The following is a 25,999-nucleotide window of genomic DNA, read 5'->3' as shown; positions in this document are numbered from 1 at the left end:
GAAAAAAATACACTTGTCAGAAATTCAACCCCTCCCCCGCACCCCCCCAAGTCAGTGATATTAAATCGTCATGTCAGCTCATGATCCTCCAAAAATCTCCAAAATTCATTCCATTGATTTTAATGGAATAAATTTCAAGGCAGAGTAAAATAAAATGCTGACATGATAATACAAACTATTTAGCACCACCAGTAGCATTTCCAGGCAGGATTAAAATTGGAGAGCTTGTTGCAATGCCTCTAACATGGTTACTTACACAATGCTGTCAACAGTGCTGTTATTATTATATTAATGCTTTTTGTTTTAATACTGAGATAATACCACTAATGCTGAAAATGTGAATTAATGATAATACCTGAAATAATAACTGCATCAGACAAAATCAGATCCTGTGTTTCAACAGATTACATTGCTAATTCATTTTATGGTCCTGTGGATTGACCTCTGTTCCATTTCTCTGCAGCAACTGTACCACATGTTGATGCCAAGAACTTCCCGTGGGCAGGAAGAATGCAAAGGACCAAAGGAACTGCTTACACTAACCATCTGAGACGCTCATAATCACAAAACAGTTTTTATTTATTTAGTGGCAATAAATGGAAGTCTTACTTTGTGGAAGATCTCATGGTATTGTAACAAAGAGGGAAGGCTGGAGCACAGGATTATTCAGTGAGGGTGATTAGTATTGGAACGATAAGATGCATTTGTGGCAAGTTCACCAGCAAATGAAGGTAGAGACAGGAGCTTTAAAATATGAGGACATCATTTGCTACAGTAGGGTTTCTATTGGTACCTATCATTAATTAACATTAACCTTGCTGAAGCTTTTACAATGTTTGAGTGGTATCTGAAAGTAAAAGCTAATAGTTTTCCAACATGCAAAAGGACATCTAAGGTCTGTGAACAGGGAAAGCAACGGCATTTCACTTCATCAATCAATTTGAAGGATTGTCAAATATAATGGTACAAGGTCTAAAAGGAAGTATATATTAGGATGGATGAATTCAATGTCAAATCAAAAGCAGGAAGAAAAATAAAGATGAGATAACATTTGGATTAAGATGAGAGAAAAAAAGACAGATGGAAAAAAGAAAAGATACATTTTAAAATATAATTTACCCTTTTTTAAAATTCCAGCCACCAGCAACCTCTGAAAGAATTGAATAATTCATAACTTTTAGTGCAAAGAAATTTATAGCCAATGGTTGTTCCATTATAAAATTGCATTTGGATGAGTGGACAAAACAGCCAAAGTCAGGACTGAAAACTGGTTCTGACACTGAGATGGGAGTCAATTTTACACAGCCGCTGCGTTCCAGGGAATGATCCCCATCTTCCCGGAATGCATGCTGTGTAAAATGGTCAGAATGGGATTGAGGGTGCCATTCCCATTCTGACATTTTACCTCCTAGACCCCTTGTAAATTTCCCAGAATGCCTGCAGTCTAAAGAGAACTGCAAATATTCCGTGAACAACATGCTAATGAATAGGACGTATCAATGACATGCGAAGAGGCATAAAGCACACTTCTGGTATGCTGTCTAAACTCGCGTAGATAAACAGAGATTTGGTGTTTTGGTCATCCATGTGTGACTGGTAAAATCATGCAGAATCTATTTAAAAATCATAAGTGGCTTCCCTAGTTACACCACTGTGCCTTCTTAGATTGAAGTAGAGAAATCATTAAAGAGAAAATGGGAAACTTCAGATGACAAATACAAGGACTAATTCAATGTTAGCTTTTAGATCAACGAGCTGGACATACTGCCTTGCATTAATTTCTGAGCACAGTATCTCCAGAAAGATATATTGGCTTTGCACAAATTGTAACGCATTTACAAAATGAGATTGGAAGTGAAAGGGTCCAATTATAAAACTGTTACATAGCATGGTCTTGCATTAACATGATTGCAGAATATTAGGAGATGATATATTTGGGCTACTGAAATGGCTATGAGTTTCTGTGTCAAAATGAATCCATGGTTGGAAGTGGTTAAGAGCACGAGATGGTGGTGTTAACTTCTTGTATTCTGCCTCTTAACACATTCTTTTGAAATTAGCAGTGGTTGAGTGCCACATGTTAACACTACTATTCAGTGGGTTTAGTATTATCAACTGGGGATGAATTTTCTGGTAATGAAAGTGTCAAAGTAGAAAAGGTACTTCACATGTGCATGCATTACCTATGGTAAAAACTGTTTCAAGAACACATTTCACTAAACAGACATGATAAGGCCTAGATAACTGTACTGCTAACTTATAAAAGCTGACAGAGTTAATGTACCAGCATGTCATAAGGAATGAGGAGACTCTGTAATGATTTTCTATGAACAAACTGTGGCTGAAAGAAATGTGGGAGGAACTGATGTCAAGTTAAATATCAGTTTTTATTGTGAATGAACAATGAGAAGGTGCCAGTACTCAGCAGATGAGGCAACATCCATGGGTAAAAATGGTAATCAATCATTCAGGTTGGGACCATTCATCGAGACCCTGAACCAAAACGTTGATTGACCATTTCTATCTGATGTGTTGAGTCCCTCAGGATTCCAGCATCTACAGCCTCGTGTTTATCATTTTTATTATCCGATTTGACTCTCTATAAGAACTATAGTTCACAAAAAAACTCTGCCATTTCTGAATTCATCCCCCAAACTTTGGCCATATTAAATCTTGTGTTTTATTCTTGACTGAAACCCATTGACAAATGAAGCTCTTGAAAAGGCTGCTCACTCAAATATTTTATTCATTTAAAAACCCTTCTCATTCTGATTGATCTTCCAACCGAATGACATTCTCTTAATAACAGTGCACTGGTTAAATTGTGGACTTGCAACAAACAAATTGTGTAATCAGAGAATGGAGGATTGGGTGAGTAGCAAAATCAGTTCTGTGCAAAGAGACCTGAGAGTCACGAAGCCCAATGTAATTTTTCATCTGCAATGCACGATTGTAGATCTCTATTAGATTATGAAGCTGTCGGCATGGTTAGAGTCGTGGTTAACGCAGTTACAGCACCAGCAACCTGGATTCAAATCCGATGCTGTATGGAGCTTATATCTTCTCCCTGTTTATGTTTCTTCCAGGTGCTCTCGTTTCCTCCCACCCTTCAAAGTCCGCACGTGGGTTGCAGGTTAATTGGGGTATTTGGGCAGCATGGGCTTGTGGGCCGGAAAGGCCAATTACCATGCTGTATGTCTAATCTTAACATTTAGACAAGAAAACAGTTCAAGCTTGTTCTTGACAATTAGGATTTGGATTTGTAGCCTGGGGCTGAAGTGATGTGGAACAAAGATTAATTGCTAATCAAGGGAGAAACTGAGGATACAGCTGACAACAATGAGCAAAGCCTGGCTATCAAAGAACCACCTCTGAGACATGAGGAAGAGAATGATTTGTTCAGTTACCAGAAGACTCTCGTCATTGCATTTTCAGTTAATTGACCTCTGCTGTTAGATTTCTGAATCAACAACGAGCTACAGACACTACCTTGCCTTGTCGTTTATATTTATTTTGAAATGTGGTTTATAGAAAGTTTGCACTGTGATGCTGTAAAACCACAAATTTCTTGACATGTTCATGACAATGAGATGACGTGAGTACTTGGGTTAAGTACTGAAATTTGAAGAAATCCATTACATTTAGTTATTGTGATCTCTCAATTCAAATAAAGGTCAAGAATCGTAGCATAAAAGTATCCAGTTGGGTCATTACTCATTAAAGTTCTAATGCAGGCTTTCAACCCTCATTGTTAACATACACCTCTCGCTTGTTATTTGCTTGTTTTTTCTTGTGTTTTGCTTTTTGTCCCAGCAGTAGATCAGCCCCTGATCCATGTACATGAAGGTACCCTTATGAGAGGTATTAGTCTGACAGCCCTGAATATTAGAGGCTACTTCAAGTACCTCTAATATATTTTTTTTATATATTGGGTGGTTTGGTTAGTCAATGACCAGGAAAGTCTGCCTGTGGCCCTCAATGGAGGTGAGGGAGATGTTCCTGTGATTACAACTGGAAGTGCCTAAGACAGTGTAAGGGCAGCAGATGAGGAAGGAAGATCGGACCAGGGTGACTTCCAAAGACTGATCCCTGCGTAAAGTGGATAGGGGTGGGGAGGAGAAGATGTGGTTAATGGTGGGATCACGCAAAACATGTTGGAAATGTTGGAGGATAATATGTTGGAGGCGAAGTCTGGTAGGGTGTAAACTCCACTGCTCTTCCAACAATACCTCTGTCAATCAAGCACTCATTTGGCCTATAATACTCAGGCAACTCCAACAATAACAGCAGCTTGTCAAAGCTCTCTTCTATTCCCTATTCTGCAACCACTATTCAATTCCCTATTCAGGAACCAAGGCAGGCTCATCACAAAGAGAGTTTGTAATAACCCTCTTCACTCTCAGAGTTTGTAATAACCCTCTTCACTCTCCTGCAGTATCGCACTCGCCTGGAAAAGGGCTCTGTGACCAATGTTGAAGAGCCCATGACAGAATACCAGGCCCACAATTATAGGTTATGCAAAAGATTTTGGGACACTCTCGTCCTCCTCCTTGCATTTCACCCTCTCCTTCATTGCACAATCTGCTTTGTGCTTGCAAGATAGACAAAGAAACATTTATTTTTAACTTTTCTGCACCTTGTCTGTTTCTGAGTGCCTTTCTCTTTCTAATTAACCAGATACAGTCCCTAGATTCTGACTCATGATCTGATAGTTGCTGCCACCAGCGCAGTTCCTTGCTGTCAGCTGCTTCTGAGTCGTCTCTTCCAGCTCCGGATCCAGAACTGGACCACAAGCAAACATTTTTACCTCAGTGGGAAAGCTACTACAGAGAGCGTGGCTGATGAAGACCTGACTAATGTCTTGACTTTTTCCCAATACCCCACAAATCTGCAAGTAGGCCATGTAGGTGGACTTCTACCTGCTGATAATATCATATTTCCTGTATTGTTTAGTCGATATTTCAATGGGTGGACATCACCAATCTGACAGGACAAGCGTCAAATCAGTTTTACACAAAAATCAATTTCAATAACTGTGCACTGTGTGTACACAATGAGCTTAGAGCTTACAATTCAATTTGGCAAGCAGCACAAGTATCCTATGATAATCTGATTACAATTTACTATTGAAAATGCGTAGTAAATCAACATCCAGTGGGGCAGAAACTGCTGCATTACATGATCTAATTTCTAGACCCCTTTCTTTTAATCTTGTAAATGCAGATTAAATACCTGTGGGATATCTGCCCATCAGACCGTGTGATGTACAACGTCTAACTCGAGCTAACAATGCACTGAGCAATTTACAGTTGCTTACTGGAAATCTACACAATAACCTCCTTTTAAAATCACACCATTACTGGTTCCCAGTTCTAGAGGAGTGAAATTATCCAACACACTCACTCAATGAGCTTGAGGTATCCCAATGCAATGTTATTGAGCTGCACTGCCTGACCCCACATCACCACACCTTGACAGCTGTAAATGCTGAACTCCTCAATTTTGCTAAACTGCACTCAAACTCACCGTCATTGGGAAAATGACTGCAATACAAATGTTCATATTCTTATGGGTTTCACAAAAGTGCTGGAGAAAGTCAGCTGGTCGTGCAGCATCCATGGGAAGCAATATGCAGTCAATGTTTTGGGCCTGAGCTCTTGTTTAGGTGTGCCAAAACCAGAATAAGAAGGTTGAGGGTGGGGAACGGGGAGGAGCACAGACTAGCAGATGATTGGTGGGTACAGGTGGGAGGGGAAGAAGAAGAAGAAGGAGCTTAGAGGTGATATCCTTATGATCCATGGAGGATTATGAAGTTGGGAAATTCTAGGCAGTTGTTTGAGTGAGTTATTAGACCAGCACAACACTCTGTGCTGAAGGGCCTGTTCTGTGCTGTCGATTTCTATGTTCTATCTTCTGCATGTTGATCAGACCTAATGAGCTATTTGGGATCTGACAACTTGTACTGGTAATTTAAGCAGGAAGCCATAATAAGTGACACAGTGCTGCGCCGGGCATTGCTTGTGCTTCACTGAGCTGGTGATCTGTTAGAGACTGCTTGATGTCTAGGATAGTGCTAGTGACTGTTGTGGTAGCTAGTGAATGGAATAGTGTTGGTGATGGGAATGGTGCTGATGAATGGATGGGTGTTGGTCAGCGGAATGGGGTTGATGGCAAATCCGGTCTCAGGACACCAGTCATATATTCTTACAGCATGGAAGCCGGGCTATATTCTTGCTTGTGCATGCCAAACAATGTGCCTTCCTGGTTTTGTCCCATTTGCCTGCATTAGGCCCATACTCCACAAACTCCCTCTCAACCATGTAATTATCCAAGTGTATATTAAAGGAATCTAACACCTGGCTCCACCACTTTATCTGGCAGCTCTTTCTATATACCCACCACCCTCTGAGTGAAGAACTCATGACCCTTCTAAATCCTGCCACCCTCACCTCTTAGTTATACCCCCTTGTCTTAGATTCTCCTTCTCTAGGAAACATACTATCACTTTATCTCTGCCCCCATGATTTTATTGATTTCAACAAGAACCCCTCTCAACTTCATGAACTCTTAGGAAAACATGCATTTTCATGAAAACTCAACTTCCCAAATCCTGACCACAACTTCATAAACCTCGTCTGTAAAATTTCCAACTTTATAATATCATTTAATTGCTAGGCGATTAAACCTGCACACAATATTCCCAATGTGGCCTCACCAAGATTTTATACAATATATGCATACTATGACCAGACTGATAAGGCAATGACCTTAAATGTTCTCTTTGCTACTTCATCTACCTGTGCTGCCATTTGTAAAGCACTAAGTACCTGTACCGCTTGGTCCCTCTGCTCCATTGCACTCTTTAGGGTCCTACTGTTAACAGAGTAAGTCCTGCCCTGGTTCAATTTACCCAAATGCAGTTCATTGTGCTTATCGGAGTTGAACTGCATCTGCCATTCCTTTGCTCAGGTCCCCAACTGACCTGGATCTTGTAGTTAAAAATAAAGTCCTGTTGTAAACCTAGCTAACCTTCTTTACTATCAACTGAAGCACATATTTTCATGTCATCAGCAAACTTGCCACAAACATCATTGTCCATATCATTTTTATATACTTCAAAAAGCAAGGGATTTCCATACCAATTCCCAAACACTCCACTGGTCACAGTCCTCCAACTGAAAAATTGCCCTCTACAACCACTTTATGACACCTATCACTAAGCTTTTTGTTTATCCAATATTCTGATTGGTCTCCTATTCCATCTACCCAAACTTCCATACCAACCTACCATGTGGGACCTTATGAAACACTTTTCTAAAATCCATTTAAATAACATCAGCTGTCATAACCTTCTCTCCCCTCTTTGTCACCTCTTCAAAAACTTTTGTCAAGTTCATGAAACATGATTCCCCATCCACTCATCCATCCTTGATGTTTGCCTGGCAATCCAAATGGTGAGAGGTTTCATATCTCAGAATCTTCTAAAGCAGTTTCTCTACTATTGACTTCAAATGAACAGATCTGTAGTTACAAGGATTATCCTTACAGCCCCTCTTAAATTTGCCATCCTCTGGTCTTCTGGAACTTCTCCTGTCTTCAGCAATCCTGTCAAGATCCCAACAATTTCCTTTCTGCCTTCCTACAATGTTCTATGCATTTTGTCCAGAATAAGAGATTTATCTACATTGATATCATCTAAGACTGTGAACACCTCTTCACTCCTGATGCAGACACACCCTAGGCTATCATTCCTATTCCTACTTACCCTGCTCCACAGTTAACACATTCACAGAATTCCCCCTTCCCCTCTGGCTCTATTCTTTTGGGTACTGGACTATTGTTATCCCTTTCTATGACCACCTTAAAGCTAATAACTTTGTGGTCACGAGCATTTAGATGTTACTATTGAAACATAGCCCAAGATCCAACAATGTAAGAAAAAAGTAGATAATGCTGGATAGAGACAGATGTTTAGATTTTAAAGAATGAAGGGATATGTAGTTAGTTTAGGAAAGTGGAATTCAGATAAAAAGTAAACAATAATGCGATTGAATGGTGGAGTGGAAAATTGGCTCTGAATGGTCTTCTGGTTCTGGGAGATGGAGGAAGGAGGGGGTTGTTATTAGGGAGGAATTTTCAGGCTATTATTAGTCTGTAGTTTGTGGATAGAGTGATATGGTGGAATAACTTTCAAGGGGTGGAATGTTATCTGGAGGATTATCCAATAGGTTGGACAGGAAACTGCCCTGAGCAAAGGAATTTCCACATGCTTCCTCCCGGAGGGTCATCTGACCAGGCAGGTCAAAAGTTATTTTCCCATGTCAATCAAGCTTAGTCCACCCACAGGTGAGGGTTACGATTGGCCCTCTTGAACACCTTTCCTCATTTGTGCATACCTGAACTAGCCCCTCTGGCCAGCTGCAGTATAAAGCCCACCCTATGGAGCAGTTCTTTCTCTCTTTTTACCCTGGGAATGAACCCTGGCTGCACTCCAGATTGCAAGCTGTGGACGGGCAGTGTTGGAGAGTCAATTACAAGGTGTGTGCTGATACAAAGTGGGGGCTATTGTGGTGCGTACCAATGAGGACTGTTATACCTTACTCATTATTATTGGTGAGGATTATCAGGATACCGTGCCTGGTAATGAGTGAGGGGTGAAGTGTACTGTTTGCTTCGTCTTCATATTTAGTTGTGGAAACCGCGATTAATAGTGATACAGCGATTTGTCGGGAGTGGTGAGTATCAGTCGTTCAGCTGGGTCTCATGCACATGAAGTGTGTGTGGTGTCAGCATGTGTGTGTGAGACAGAGAGATCACGGATGCGACTTCCCTCCTGTGTGTAAATAAACATCCCTGCTTGTGGTTAAATTGTGTTCAGACTCATCACTTCTTGGAACCTCCAGACTTGTTCCCCACATCACAGTGATTACTGATGAAGGGAGGAACACCTTAATTTTAAAATGCTAACATAAAATTGAGTTTTTTAATTTGTGGGATTGGTGTAAAGATAGGCCAGCAACGAGATGAATATAGTGGAGCTCAGACTACCAACAGCAGTGCTGTAGATGGACTAAAGTTCCACACTAAATAAAAGCAGATTTAGATCTTGGGTACTACAGTTACTGAAAAACTGAGTTTATCCCCTTATTGACGATTTTTCTTAGCTATGCCTTTAAATGTTAGGCTTATGGACTGTGAGATAAGGTGAAGCTGCATTGAAGTAATAGCTTTTAAAAGCTGAATGTGGCAGGAAGAAGCAAATGAAATAATACGCTGTACTGTTTCTACTGTTTATCTCTGACCTTTTTAGCTTCGGTGTGATAATAAACAATGAAAGCGAAAACTAGCAGCATGCAGGTGTACCTTCGATCCTCAATCAATTATTATTTACAATTAACTGCTGTTCACTGGACAGTATATATTTTTTTTTATACATGACATTCTCTCCAAGCTACCTCAATATTTGCAATTGTTGCCTCAACCTTCTCTGTCGCAGTGAAATTAACCACTGGCTTGCTTCATGTGCACGTGGTTTCTTTCTGCAGTATTGGAAGGAGAATTTAGCAAGTGATAAATATACTGCTGCAAGGATTGGACAGGCATCAGTTCAATGAATCCTCTGCAGGACAACAAATGGAAGCAGGTATATATGTATGTATAATTTCCTCTTCACTGCAGCTGGATAGTGTTGGTGGTTCTATAGCAGATCTAGTAATGGGTATTGCCAAATGGGCAGTGCTGGAGCCACCATGTTCCTTACATGATCCGTGACTTCTTTCTCCCAGCAAGGAAAATAAACAGAGCCGGCTGCACAACCAACGGTCAACTCTGCCACTCATTCAATCAATAATTTCACTTTCATTATTCATCTCCTTTCAACTCCTTCTCTCTACTACCCATTTGCCAAAGAATTTCATGAGATTCCTAATAGATTATGTTGGACCTTACACTGACAGACCTAGGAAATTGGACATTGTTACGAGCCTAGAGGACCCCAAAACCCAGCAGCAATAGATAGTCACCAAGACAAATGGTTACTTGAACAAAAGTTGTTTTTAATTATCTTTAAACATGAAAATAGAATCAAACTTTAACTTATTTTTATTGACTTAACTAGCCTAACTTAACCCCCTTCTAATTCTATGCGCATGTGTATGTAATGTGTGTGTAAGTTCAGAAAAAATCTTTGGTTCACAGTCCAATTTCACTTCTCATTCCTCTAAGTTCACTGGTTGCAGGCAATTCTTACAAAGTACACAGAATTTAACATTTATAAAGTTCACCATGCTTTGGTGCTTGAAAGGTAAATGATGACCACTCAGTTCTTGTTGGTTTTCAGAGAGTGATTTGTTGTTCCAGGACATCCACAATTGATGTACTTCCTTCAGCCACTCCAGTGTCTTGCTGATGAAACTTGCCCCTTCAGGGTTCTCCAGATTATAAACTCTTTCTTTCATTTCACCACAGAGTTCCTATTTGTTTCACTTATTCAAAATGAAACATTAGACAGCCTGTCCTCTCCTCTTGCATGAACCGCAATGGCTTTGACCAGGCCGTCTTACAAATGGGCTTTCCATAAGGTTGGCAGCTTGTCCTGTTCCAGTCCCAGCTACTTCTACTGGCTGTAACACTGTATGAGTGATCTCTGTATGTTTTTCTCTCTCTGCTTGCAAACCCCACATGACTCTCTTACAACAGCAAGCTCTCTTCCAGACTAACTGCAGCTCCAACAAGATCTTTCAGCTGTTGCCTTTTGTAAACAACAATCCATTAGTGAAGTAACTTGAGCACTCTTCAAAGCTCTTGCAAAAGCTCTGAGACCCCGATATGTCTAACATTGGGCAGAGCTCCAGTATTTCAAATAAGATTTGTCTTAAAGTGTTTCTATGTGACCTACTCCAACAAACCTTTCCCAATTTATATCTCAAAAACATATCTATTTACTCTGTTGCAACATGTTCTCAATTACTCTCATTGATTTTGACATGGAACATAGAAAGTCTCCTGGAGACACCCAGGAGACTGCAAATGCTGGAATCTGAATCTAAAAGCAATCTCCTGGAGGAACTTAGTGGGTTAAGCAGCATCAGTGGGAGAAAAAAGAATTGTCGACATTGCAGCCTGGAACCAGCCCTGACCATTCTGCAATGTTGACCATACCTATACACCCACTGATACTGCTTAGTCCAGCAGTTTGCAGAAAATATCCTGTTCAGATGTACTGCACCTCAGCATGGGAGCTGCTCTATCCAAGATCACAAGGAACTGTAGAGAGTTATGAATCCAGTTCAGTCCAACAGGCAAACTCTATTGACTCAGTCTATGCCTCTCTCTGCTTCGGGAAAGCTGTCAGTATATTAAAGTCTGGTCACACATGGTCAAACCACATCTCCATGCTTTTTGAAGGCAAAAGATGCATGAGCTTCAGGTACAGTTTATTTCCTGCAGTTACATTAGACAACAAAGATTTTGCTTCCTGAACACTTTTGTGTGTATTTTATGGACTTTGGATTGCTGGTTATGAAAATCACCTGAAGCTTTTCCTATCACTTACCAATTTTTAGATATTACATATTTTTTTTTCATATAACATGGTGAAAGGTTTCACCAGGATGTTAGGATAGAGGCATCAGAGCAACTGGAATCCATCAATGCTGGCCGACTATTGTTGGACACTGAACGAGAGACATCAGATCCTGAATACAAATGAAAATCAGCATAAAAACATTTTTAGATCAGTTAAACTAACATAATGTGCCAGCATCATTATGTGATTAAACATACTAAATTCAATAAAAAATAATTTAATATTTCTCCAACTTCCTATGTGATATAGCAAAACTGAAATTATCTTTTTGTATCATAATCCCTATGTTGTCCAGTGTTATCTGACACTTGAATGGACCTCTCGCTGGTAAAAGATCATGCCCCTGGATAATGCAAAACAAAGCTCTGTTATTTGCATATTCCATTACACAGTTCAATACAATTCACTAGCTTTAGACCTTGGATTCAGGTGAAGAAAGGGGCATTGTCATTTGCCCTGCTCTCTTTTAAAATATGTTTGCTTCTGAAAAATGTCAGTAGAGTGAAGATTCAAATGATCAGTGCAAGGTCAGTGGCTGAGATCTCACCAGTGAGTTTATATAAATCCTACATGTGTGTACAGATAAAACATACTTAATAATTCATTTTAGAAATTAAAACATGTTGGTCCTGTTCCCAGGCTTTTTAAATTTTACCTGAGGAAGTCCCTCTTATTCCCAAAAACATATCATACATGTTAGCTATTGAACCGTTATAAAAAAGGTTGCAAATTAAAAATTACATCAATTAAATTCTTATCACTCCTCTTAGGAAATTTATGTAAATGAGATTGTAAAAAATCTCTAATGTAAAGATAACGAAAAAATTGAGTATTTGGTAGTCCATATTTAACTGAAAGTTGTCTCAAAAGAGACGAGACTCCCCTCGATCAATAAATCTTTAAAACATTTAATGCCCAATCTATATCTCATTCTTTAAAAGTTGCATCAATCATGGAAGGTTTAAAGAAATAATTTGAACAAAAATGACTAAAGAGAGAAAATCTCATTAAACCAAAATGTTTTCTAAATTGTATCCAGATTGTTTAACCACTGGATTATTAGTTAATTTATTTAAAGATATAGAAAGTTAGGATCCAAGAAGAGAAATTAGAAAATTTTGACAGAATCAGATTCCAAAGAGACCCATATTGGACAGTCTTCACGGTTAGTATAATATAACCAAAATATAAGATTTTGTATATTGACTGCCCAATAATAAACCTAAAGTTTGGTAAAGCTAAACCTCCTTTCTTTTTAGGGTTCTGTAAATGGACTTTATTTAGGCGAGGATGTTTATTCTTCCATATATAAGAAGGTAATATTGAGTCAAGGAATTTAAAAAAAAGACAGGAAAAAAAAGAAACTTGGAATGCAATTTTCAAATTGGTTAATACCTCATATTTATGTGCCCACCACACTCTCCTACAATTTAAAGTTGTCCATACGCCTCACGTCCTAAGTCAAACCATTTCTCTTTTATGCGGATGTATCTCGTCATTATGATAAATGCAACAATGGAGATGCTTCATTAATTCATATGTTTTGGACATGTCAGAGTTTTGAGAAATATTGGAATGAAGTATTTCCAACTTTCTCTGCACTTTAATGTTAATTTTAAACCTAATCTCTTAACTGTCTTATTTGTTATGGTTGGAGAGAATGTCATAACTTTAACGACATATGATCTGCACGTATTAGTTTTATTTCTTATGGCAAGATGAGCAGTGTTGCTTAGATAGAGGGACAGTGCTCCATCTATTCATGCTCATTGACTACATGACACCATGTCATGTTTATTTTAAAAATATATTTTTTTTAAGTTTTAAGAAAATAACAGAATATAGGACTCAATTACATTGAATATAAAATCATTAAAAAACATTCACCTGGATATTATAACCAGGAGGAAGTTGTTTGTATTTGTAACTGGAAAACCTAAATGTCTCACATGTCCCGTGTGGATTAAGAAGCTGCTCAGCTGGTCTGATCTTGATGGCATATCCATGCAAACACATTGATTGCTGGTGGAGCTGTTGATGGAGGGATGGGGTGATGGAGGCCTGGTGGTAAACTGAATGATGATAGGATGATGGAAAGATGGCGAAGAAGGGGATGTTGGTTGATTTGATAGAGCTGGCGATTGAGGGATCGGGATGTCCGAGCGATTGGTGTGATGGAGGAATAGAGGTGGTGAAGAGATGGGAGTGAAGGAGATATTGGATGATCCGGTGATCCATAAACTTGCCGAATAGTCTATGACAGTTGATTAGCCATGTTAAAACAAAAATGCATCTGATTGTCTTTGAAAATATGAACATTTTTTTTCAAAATGTTTGCTTCTTGAAAAAATTAGGGATTATAATAGACAACTTAAAGCTGCATGCAAAGATCATTTCAGATTTGCTGTATCCCACTGGAAGTTAGAGAAATATTAAATTAATTTTTATTAAATGTTTAATCGGATAATGAGACTGACACATTGCGTTAGTTCAATTGATATAAAAATGTGTTGCCGCTGATTTTCATTTGTACTCAGCATCTGATGCCTCTCATGTCAGTGACCAACAATCGTTAGCCAGCATTGATGGATTCTAGTTTCACTGATACCACTTTTCCATGGTTGCAATATTCTTGTGAAACCTTCCACCATGTTCATCACTGACTACTCCAAGATATGTCGGAAAGTCCAAATGTGAGTGCAGAAAATTAATTTTCCTTGGTATGTTGCACTTCAAGGTTTTGTATGCTTAAAGAAGACTTAATATATGACAGGAAATGACCAAAATAGATTATAGCTAAAAAAAGGTACATGATAGGAAATTTTTGAGGTGAATTTTGTGAATAGCAGCCCAAAATCTATAAAATACACACATGTCCAGGAAGCAAAAGTTTTGTTGTTCAGTGAATTCAAAATAACATAACATAACATAACATAACATAACAATTTACAGTACGGAAACAGGCCATTAGGCCCTTCTAGTCCGCACCGAACCAAACACCCCTCTCTAGTCCCACCTCCCTGCACAATGCCCATAACCCTCCATCTTCTTCTCATCCATATACCTGTCCAACCTTTTCTTAAATAATACAATTGACTCCGCCGCCACTATTTCTCCCGGAAGCTCATTCCACATGTCTACCACTCTCTGAGTAAAGAAGTTCTCCCTCATGTAACCTCTAAACCTCTGCCCCTTAATTTTTAACTCATGTCCTCTTGTTTTAATATTTCCTCCTCTTAACGGAAATAGTCTATCCACATCCACTCTGTCTATCCCTTTCATAATCTTAAATACTTCTATCAAATCCCCTCTCAACCTTCTACGCTCCAAAGAATAAAGACCTAATCTGTCCAATCTCTCCCTATACTCTAGATGCTTAAACCCAGGTAACATTCTGGTAAACCTTCTCTGCACTCTCTCCACTCTGTTTATATCCTTCCTATAATTAGGCGACCAGAACTGCACACAGAACTCCAAATTAGGCCGCACCAACGTCTTATACAGTCTCAACATCACCTCCCAACTCCTATATTCCATGCAATGATTGATAAAGGCCAGCATACTAAAAGCCTTCTTCACCACCCTATTCACGTGAGTTTCTACCTTCATGAAGAAATAAGCATGAAGATTTCAGAATTCCAGAAAAAAATTCCAACTTTACAAAATGTGAAAAATATTGACGTATTTATAAAATTCTAAATACTAATGGAACAGTTAGCGTCGCGTTTAGCAAAATGCTATTTCAGAAGAAGGCTTCGAATCAGGCGCTGTCTATTAGGGGCTTGTACGTTCTTCCCCTGTCTGTGTGGGTTTCCTTTGGGTACTCAGGTTACCTCCCACATTCTAAAGGTTAGAAGGTTAGTGGGAATCATGGGTATATTTGGGCATCGTGAGCTCATGGGCCATGAGAGCCTGTTACCATGCTCCATCTCAAAAAAAAACACTAAAACAATTAAAATATTTAAATAAACTTTAATAATGCAAATAATGCATATTAATAAAAATCTGCATTTTGTCCTTCACAATTCCACCATCTCCACAACTTTGCTTTTTTTTTGCTGGATTCAAGAAGGATACTTATTGCAGTACAAATATAGAAAAATAATGTGAAGAGTTGGCATGCAAAAATCTTAAACTTGTGAGTAACTCCTGAACCTTCCCTAGACCATTTCACATGACAGATAATTCCAGACTGAGCCATTTGACAAAATGTGATAAATATAGAAGAACTGAAAATATCAATTATCCTTCATTAGCATCCTAGCTGTGCAAACCTCCAGACACAGTGATTATCACTCTTGTCTTATTAATGGACAAGTTGTTTCCTACTTCTTTCCCTTTTAGAGAATTTCTCCAGCTGTCATCATATATCATTTTAAATGTATTACTTTGACCCTTTACAGTTCTTTTATATCTGGAAATGCTGCTTGATTGTGACAGGGGGTTGAAATTGCTCTACACAAAAATGACAGCAACCTTAGCCAAAGTAAGTTCAAGTTCATTGTCACATATGCAGTAACCAAAGATGTTTTGTGAGCAGACTGGTAGACATCTCCTATATAGTGTAAGAGAGAGACTGAAAAGGTGCAGAGTAACTGAGAGAGATCAGCTGGTACAAGGTAAAGGCAATGTAATTTTACTAAGTTGGGGTTCATTCAGAAGTATGATAATGACAGAAAAGAAACTGTCCTTGAATCTGGTGATGTATGATCTCATACTCATTAATCTTCCTCCTGAGAGGAGGGGAATGAGGAGAATGCAGATAGGTTGACAGCTTTTCCAAGGCAGTGGAAGTGGTAAGTGGAGCTGATGGAGGAGAGTGGATATGTGTGATGGCCTGCGCCACGTTCATAACTTTCCACAGGTTTTTGAAGTCTTGTTATCAAGCACATTGTTAGAACAGACAAACTTTTTTTTTTGCCTGGTGCACAGCAGACAGTAAAGATCTTGCTTTGGAAATGGACTCTGAACCATAGCTTAGTTATTCTCCAAAAGACACAGTAAGGATGGTGAAAGTTGAGATTATTTTTGCATCAATGGAGATGATGCTACGGTATTTTCATAGCTGGCTGAACATATTGTAATTCTTTGCTTCAAGAATGCACCATTGAAACCTTGGATTGTATGTAAGAGGGAGACTTTATATTGAATTATTGTCTTTCTATTATGTGTATGATGGAATATCAGTTCACCCAAAAGAGCAAATCTGGGAATGTTTCTATTCTGATCTTATTTAGAGACAGTATCTTGCTTGCCAAGATTGTAAATTGAGTCCGCTCTTCTTTGTTGATAACCTCCACACCATGATGAGTACAAGAGTTGATAGAAAATGTCTATTCTTCCGAAGAAAACTTGTCTCTTTCCATTATATTAAGGCTGTCATTTCTTATAAAAATGTTGTATCTGTTGTCAGTTTTATTGATGTCAGGTTGAGAATTCGCATTGCAATTGTGGTCAGATTATTTTGATGCTATGATCATGTGTAATTCTGGCACATATCAGTGAATGTGCAATGTCACAGAATGGATGCATGAGTGAAAAATATCAGAATAATATTGTTCACATAAGTAGAAGCTAGCCAATCTAAACTTTAAAACCTTACATTACATCACCATAGACGCAGATCTTTTGCTTTATTGTTTTAACAGCTTAATTGTAGAAGAAATGTTGACAATCATCTTGCAAGAGATGCATAATACCTGCAGAAATTTATATTGTCGCATTTGCATTGTAAACTTGTTGCTTAAATCAAAAGATCCACCAGGAAAGAACCAGTCTAAGTGGGCAAAGAGTTCTCATTAAGCCTCACATGCGATGTGAAATGCACACAATGGTATAGATTTTGCACATGCAACATTTAACTCTGTCTTATTAATTATTGTTGAACTCACAATGGGTTGAACCTGTGAAAACAAAACAGGAGACCAGACTGGAAACCTGATTTAAGTGCCACATTGAAGCTCCCTTCTGCCTTTGAAGGAAGGCTTGCCAACCTGCATGTAAGTGGGAAGTAAGATGGAATTTCAAGGCATTATGGCAAAGGGATGAGCAGAGAGAATAAAAGAGAGATGATAAAGAGCCAATTCTCTCATGTAGGCACTCCTGACGTTTCAGGTATCACAAAAGAAAATATTTCAATAACATTGCTCAGACTCTGTTGTCATTAGACCCATTGTTAGTGGATAACAGGTAGACAACTGACTGGAGGAGAGTGAATAACTATTGATGGCCTTTTGATTTCAAGAGGACGACTATTAATATGTTTTACAAAAGGCTTCACATCAGAATCTGACAGCTTTCTCATCTGTCAGAAACACATCAATTGTGTCACCAATAATTAGCAAAGAAAGAAATTAACTTAAATGTGCAACTATTTATTTACACTGAATTAAAACTTTCCCGTTATGACAGAAATTACTGTTGCAATGTTATTCAGCACACACAAATAATATTAATTTGAGTATTTTTTATGATATATGGGTTCAATTTATAAAATAGCATTAGCATTAAATTGATAGACAGAGGAATTTCACATGAATGAATCAAGTGAAATAAGTACTCATTCGTGACTATTTTCATTGTTAGATTATTATTGTCCTTGAATTATACATTTCTGGGAATGTCCTTATATTTAATGATCTAACCTTAGGTTTAACTTGATCTCTACTAATTTTAGTTGAAAATTGGAAGGGAATTGAACATAACAAAACACTGGCACAAAATGGCTGAGATGAGCAAATAAGGGTGGACAAATCCCCAGGGACAGACAAAATATCCCCCCGGACCTTAATGGGGGCTAGTGTAGAAATTGCAGGGGCTCTGACAAAAATATTTCAAATGTCCTTAGCCACGGGTGTGTTGCTGGGGGATTGGAGGTCGCTCACCTTGTTCCATTGTTTAAACAAGTAAACTTGGAAATGATAGGCTCGTGAGCCTGACATCAGTAGTAGGTTAATTATTGGAAGGTGCTCTAAGAGATCAGATATACAATTATTCGGATAGTCAGAAGCTGGTTAGGGATAGCCAACATGGCTTTGTAAGTGGAAGGTTGTGTTTAACCAATCTTATAGAATTTTTTCAAAGCAGTTACCACAAAAGTTGACAAAAGAAAAGCTGTGTATGTTGTCTACATGGAGTTTAGTAATGCCTCTGAGAATGTCCCACATGGAAAGTTAGTCAGCAAGGTGCTCGATATTCATGGTGAAATAGAGAACTGGATTTGACAATGGCTGGACAGGAGAAGCTAGAGAGTAGTAGTGAATAATTGCTTCTCAGACTGGAGGTCTGTGACTAGTGGTGTGCCTCAGGGGTCAGTGCTGGAGCCATTGTTGTCTGTCATCTATATCAGTGATCTGAATGATATTGTGGTAAATTGGATTAGCAACTTTGTAGATAATTCTAAGATTGGAGACAATATGGACAGTGAAGGAGGTTTTCAAAGCTTGCAGAGGGATCTGGATCAACTGGAAAAATGGGCTGAAAAATGATAGATGGAATTTAATGCAGGCAAATATATACTCGTGATATCGTCGTCTCAGGAAAGAGTTTTAGCTTTTATCACATTGATAGCCAGACGAGCAATTTTATTGAAATAAAATGATGATTTATCCCCTACTCATACATAATGGTTATATGATGTAATGATCTATTTAAGTTTAGAGAAAATTAAATATAATATTAAAGATAGAAAGTTTCAATTTTTGAAATTGTGGGGCCCATTCTTAGAATTTTTTTATAATTGGATGAACAATTATTGCATGTCCTGATCATTCATTTAATGTTCTCCAGGGATCGCCAGTGTTTCCACATTATTGATTTTTCTTTTATTAATTAAAAAAGGTAACCTTGATTAGAGGTAGAGGGTAGATTAGAGTAGCTTTAGTTTTTAGTGTTTTTCTTTATTTTATATATTTCAATAAAAGGGTTTAACATGGTTGAATGGATCACTTCAATCAATTGTTCTTGAGTTGTTACAAGCAATTATTGATGTAGTTTTATCTACATTTTTTCATTGGCTTTTTTTCTGCATGTTTACTTTTATACAAATGAATTTTGTATTTTGTATTTATGCTTATATGCTAAACAATAAAAATATTTTTAAAATAAAGAAAGGTCAAGTGTGAGGTGTTTCATTTTGGAAGGACAAACCAAGAAAGGATGCACATGGTGAATGAGGAGTGTGATAGAACAAAGGGAACTGGGAATACAGATACATAATTCCCTAAAAGTGGTATCACAGGTGGATAGGGTTATAAAGAGAACTTTTGGCATCTCGGCCTTCATAATCAAAGTATTGAGTATAGGAGCTGGGGTGTTATGGTAAAGTTGTATGAGACATTGGTGAGAACAAATATGGAGTATTGTGTGCAGTTTTGGTCATCAAACTACAGGAAAGATATCAATAAGATTAAATAGTACAGAGAAGATTTTCTAGGATATTGCCTGGACTTCAGGAACTGAGTGATAGGACTTTTATTCCCTGGAGCATAGAAGAATGACAGGAGATTTGATGGAGGTATTTAAAATTATGAGGGGGATAGATAGAGCAAATGCTGATAGGTTTTTTTTCCCACTGAGGGTAGGTAAGTTACAAACCAGAAGACATGATTTAAGAGAGAAAGGGGAAAAGTTTAGGGGGAATATGAAGGGGAACATCTTCACACGTAGAATGGCGGCAGTGTGGAATGAGCTGCCAGCTGAGATGGTGAATGTGGGCTCAATTTTAATATTCAAGAAGAATTTGGACAGGTACATGGATGGGAGAGGCATGGAGGGCTATGGACTGGGTATAGGTCAGTGGGACTAGGCAAAAAATTGGTTCAGGTCAGATTAGAAGGGTTAAAGGGGCCTATTTCTATGCTGTAGTGTTCTATGGTTCAATGAATGGCTTGTTTTTATGCAGTAACTATAATTTGGAGTGAATGGGTGGGGAGTGATTTTCAATATTGTTGGACTTGAAGGGAATGCTGCAAATATGCAAGTATTGAAGATTACCATATAAAAAAAGAAAAAAAAGCTGTATTTCCACTGGAAAATGGCTTCTCAGTGAGCTGAAGAGTCCTCAATTTTACAGTCCTCATGAAAGCAGCAGAATTTTCCGTTATTTCAGTCCTTGGTCAGAGCTGGGAAATTACTTCTTCCTACAACTGCTTGAGCTAGCAGAGAGTTTTAACTCTAAAGTAGGGAGAAACTGTGAGCCATTTATCCAAGAAATACAGAATTTGGGTCCATTCAAAAACAATTTTATGTTTGGATTAAAATTCAAAAAAAGTTGTTTGGCACAAAAGATAATTTTTATTTAGCATGAAGTTTTTTAAAATTTCCATGTTAGGTATTTCATCCTTTACTAACTAAATGGAGAAGTATCTTACAATTGAAGGATAATACCCAAAGGATTAGCCCAGAAAGTGGCACCAGATACTATTATAGGTATTCCAGCAGTCATTGCTCACACAGCTGTTATTTTAAGGAGTCTAAGTGCTATGTGTCCCAAAATGAAGGGTTCGTACTAGAAGCTCGTAAAAAAAAAAGGATATTTCATCAAATGAAACATGAGCACCGGGAGAATGTGTTTCTTGTAAGAACTCACAGAATATTAAAAGGGCTTTATATGGCATAGATGGTGTGCTTGTTCCTAAACCTCTAAAGGTTAATATTTAGTACAGCAATCAATTAGGAAGACAAAAAATATGTTGGTCTTCAATACATGAGGATTTGTGTATAACAATGAAGGTGAGAAAATGTACAAAATATACTTGTACTGTAACCTCAATGTCATTATTCCCATCAAAAGAGTACAAGTTTTTAGATTTATTTGAGGTAGAAATAATCAAATACTCTTTTGGCTTAAAAGTAACAGCAACATCACCTTCTTTTTCTTTGAGCTCCAGGTTAAGAATGCTCCTGGCACAAAAGCATTTGTAACAAGGTGCATGTAATCTGAAATTGGCAGATTGGTCTTTAGAGGCTGATTCACTCAATTAGCACCAGTGGAGAATCTATTCTGATGACGAAATTATATCCTGTTTAATCAAACGTGACGTTACTTTTAATTATGTTCTTAATATTGACACCTTGTGAAATATCTCGAGTGCTGATCTACACATCACTCTCATTATATTCTTCAATCTACTTTGTTATTCAATAAATATGATTTTCATTAAAGACAATTTGCCTTTAAAAGATCCAAGATGACTTGGTCTATAATTTTCCACATTCAAATTACTGTCATAAATTAGAGACAACAATACATAAATTAATATAATATAAAGTTTAAAATGACAGTGTATTCTCTGAGTTTGTTTGATGTGCTGCAGGAACCAATTAATGTAAACTATATAGAGTGGTACAGTTAGCGTAGCAGTAGGCACAGTGCTGTTACAGCTCCAGTGATCAGGGTTTGAACCCGGCGATGTCTGTAAGAGGTTTGTATGTTCTCCCTTTGTCTGCATGGGTTTCCTCCAGGTTCTCTAATTTCCTCCCACCCTCGGCTGTAAGTCAATTAGATGTAATTGGACAGCACAGGCTCGAAAGCCGAAAGGACCTGTTACTCTTTTTATTTCTAAATTTAAATTTAATTTAAATATCGAAAATATTCTTCAATGGAATATTCTAAATGCAAGGGGATCCCCATTGTTCGTTAGATATTTCTAACACTGTTCAGTGATCAGATTGGAAGGGTATCTGAGACTCATTGGCATAAAATTAAAATTTAAAAATGTTCATGTAATTTGTGACTCAGTGAAATATGTGATGTCATTTTGGAAGGATATAGTTTCAAATCCACCATTTGAAGAAACATTATTAGGATGCAGCTTTGTGGATGAGGCATTACATGTGAGACAATACCTAGCCTGAATTCGAATTGAGAGGCACAAGAGATGGAATCTAGAGCAAACTAGAAATTGCTGGAGGAGCTCAGCGGATCAAGCAGCATCGGTGGGAAGAAATAAATTGTTGACATTTCAAGCCAAGTCTCTGCCTCAATCCAGGCTGTGGCACTTGCTAGATGTCATTATCGACTGACCAGACATTTATACCCTCTATTCTTTGACAGACGAAAACTGCTGGACTGATCACTGCTTAATCAGATTTGTTAGTGCTAAAATCAGCTGCTTTGTCAATCAAGAGGGGCAATGGCGAGTCTTGCAAAAATTTGTTTGCCTTCAAAAATGAATCTCAATTCCACTTATGCTCCATGATGACATGCAGGCTATGATTCTAACCAATGTTCCCTCTAATTTTTAGTAGGCAAAAATCTTATGTTGTGCAATTTTTTTTCCTGAAACAATAGTATGTGTGCACTGAATGCTTGCGCAAATGTAAACTTGAAATTGTTTCAAGATTATTTTGGCACAGCCTATCTCTCATGGCTAATAAAACTGTAGTGGCATGTTTTAATATAAGACAAGTATGACTGCATTCTACAAAGTAACATATTTAGTTAAGATTTTTTTCTATATGTTGAACTACGGTATAACTCCGATTATCTGAAATTTAGATTATTCGAAATCTTCAATTTTCTGAAATCTTAACAAAATTTTTGGATAAATGAGGATATCAGAAACAAATCAGAAATCCTTATTTATCCAAGATTTTTTCAGAGCCGAACTGACTAGGGATGTCGCCATGCCACTATGGTGGCATTAGTAGGCTGGGTCCAGGAAAAATCCTCTGAGATAGTGATCCTGCAGGAATTTAATTTTGCTCACCCTCTCTACCTCTGATTCCCTGGTGATCACTGACTTCCTTTCCTAAAGTTAACATGTCCTTGGTCTTGGTGACATTGAGGGCAAGGTTGTTGTTAGTTCACCATTCTGCCAAATTTTCAATCTCCTTTCTGTATGATGCCTCATCACCCCTTTTTATACAGTCTGCTATGGTAATATTGTCAGCAAATTTATGTAACAATCAAAGGTGTAATGCAAATTGAGCAGGAGGCTAAGTATGCAACCCTGTACTGATGAAGATTCTGGAGGAGATGTTCTTGCCAATCTGTGTTGTTTGGAGTTTAGAGGTGAAGAAATTCAGGATCGAATTACACATTGGGGGATCGAGGTCCAGGTCTTGGAGTTTTCTGATTAGACTTGAAGGGATTATGGTGTTAAAATTGTAATCAAGATCATCCAAATGATCTTTGGTGTTCATGTGTGCCAGGAAATTACTTCAGGATGTTTTTGAGTCCCCTCCTTGACAAAATTCTCTCTAATTTGCAGAAATCCTGATTGATGACTGATTGGGACTACAAACTTTGAATTCATTTATCAGAAGCGCATGGTAGCCCAGGATAAGTGGCACATTATCCTAGACTACCTCTTCAACTACTCTGTTAAAAAAAAAAATCTCCTACCTTATCTGTGACAGTGTTTGGAAGTCCCATATTGGTTTCATCACACATCCTAGAAATCATAAAACAGAAGCCATTTATAAGCCCAAGTGACCAAGCAATAGCTCCTTTAGGTCAATTTTTTGTTCCTTAACATGTGGCACTACCATTTTTCACAATTGTATCCAAACCTATTTGTCCAGTCACCTATTATTTGTTCAGACCCCTATTATTTCCAGTCCTTTCTATTTTTGTTTGTGTATCTGTAGAGCTCGTCGAAAGAACCAAAGACTTGTTGATCCAAACCAAGGCTTTATTAGCAAAAGACCGGAGCTCTTCACAGGTGGCCGACCAGTCCGGAATGATCCGACCTGGCTAGGGTCACAACCCTTTAAGGCCCAGACAATAGGTGTGGCTTAGCTCTCAGCCAATCGCTGTAAGCACAGTCTAGATACAGTAACTATATACACTATGTACATTGGTGATAGACCTGTACTATCACATTCACCCCTTCTTGGAGAATTGACCCTGGGAAAAAAAAACAAAAACGAGGGAAAGAATGAAAGGAAGGGGTAGGTCAAGGACTGTAGCGGTCAGGGGGTCTGACCATCAGGCGTGACCGCCGTGGTGCCGGGATTGGGGTCGCTGGAGTGGTGTTGCCAGCGGGCTCGTCGGGTGCGACTGCTCCGTCGCTCAATTCCCCAGTCGTTTTGTCGGCAGGGTGGCTCGGGTCATTGGGGTGCTGTTGGTCCTTCTGTTGCAGCACAGGGCCTAGAGAAGGAATTGGGGGGTTTGCTGGGTCTACCGCGTCCTGAGCTAGGTCCCGCACCGAAACAGTGTCCTCCCACCCGTCTGGGAACTCCACGTATGCGTTATGTGGGTTCGCGTGGAGTAGAGTCACTCGGTCGACCAAGGGGTCGTTCTTTGAGTGCCGGACGTGGCGTCGCAAAAGGACGGGGCCAGGAACGGTGAGCCATGCCGGTACAGTGGTTCCCGATTCGGATTTCCTCGGGAAAAGGAACATCTTTTCGTGGGGGGTGGCATTTGTTGCAGTACATAGGAGGGAGCGGATGAAGTGTAAAGCACTAGTCAGAACCTCCTGCCAGTGAGAGGTGGGGAGACCTTTAGACCGGAGAGCCAGTGTAACTGCTCTCCATATGGTGGCATTCTCCCTCTTGACCTGGCCATTACCGCGTGGGTTATAGCTCGTGGTCCTGCTTGAAGCAATACCACACTCCAGAAGGTACTGTTGCAGCTCTGCACTCATGAATGAGGACCCCCTATCACTGTGGATGGAATTGGGGTACCCGAAGATGGTGAAAATACTGTGAAAGGCCTGTATCACTGAGGTGGCAGTGGTGTCTGGGCAGGCCACAGCGAATGGGAAGCGGGAGTACTCGTTGATGGCCGTAAGGATGTAGGTATTACGGTTGGTCGACGGTAGGGGCCCCTTAAAGTCTACGCTAAGACGCTCGAAGGGGCGGGTGGCTTTGATAATGTGGGAGTTATCCGGATGGAAGAAGTGGGGCTTGCATTCAGCGCACACCGAACAGGCTCGGGTCATGGAGCGGATCTCCTCGACTGTGTAGGGTAAGTTGCGCGCCTTGACAAAGTGAGCAAACCTAGTGACCCCTGGATGACAGAGCTCCTCATGGAGTTTCCGTAGTCTGTCCATCTGTACGCTGGCGCACGTCCCCCTGGAGAGTGTGTCAGGCGGGTCGTTGAGCTTACCAGGCCGGTACAGGATGTCATAGTTAAAGGTGGAGAGTTCGATTCTCCATCTGGTGATTTTGTCGTTTTTTATCTTACCACGCTGGGTGTTGCTGAACATGAAGGAGACCGCGCATTGATCAGTCAACAGTGTAAAGCGCCTCCCAGCGAGGTAATGTCTCCAACGAAGCACCGCTTCAACTATGGCCTGGGCCTCCTTCTCGATCGAGGAGTGTCTACTCTCCGGACCCTGGAGGGTTCTGGAGAAGAAGGCTACAGGCCGACCGGCCTGGTTCAAGGTGGCTGCCAGGGCGAAGTCGGATGCATCGCTCTCGACTTGAAACGGGACACACTCATCGATCGCGTGCAGCGTCGCA

The sequence above is a fragment of the Narcine bancroftii genome, chromosome 1 (genome assembly GCF_036971445.1).
Source record: "Narcine bancroftii isolate sNarBan1 chromosome 1, sNarBan1.hap1, whole genome shotgun sequence".
Taxonomy (NCBI): Eukaryota; Metazoa; Chordata; class Chondrichthyes; order Torpediniformes; family Narcinidae; genus Narcine; species Narcine bancroftii.
Note: the sequence above shows the minus strand (reverse complement) of the source record.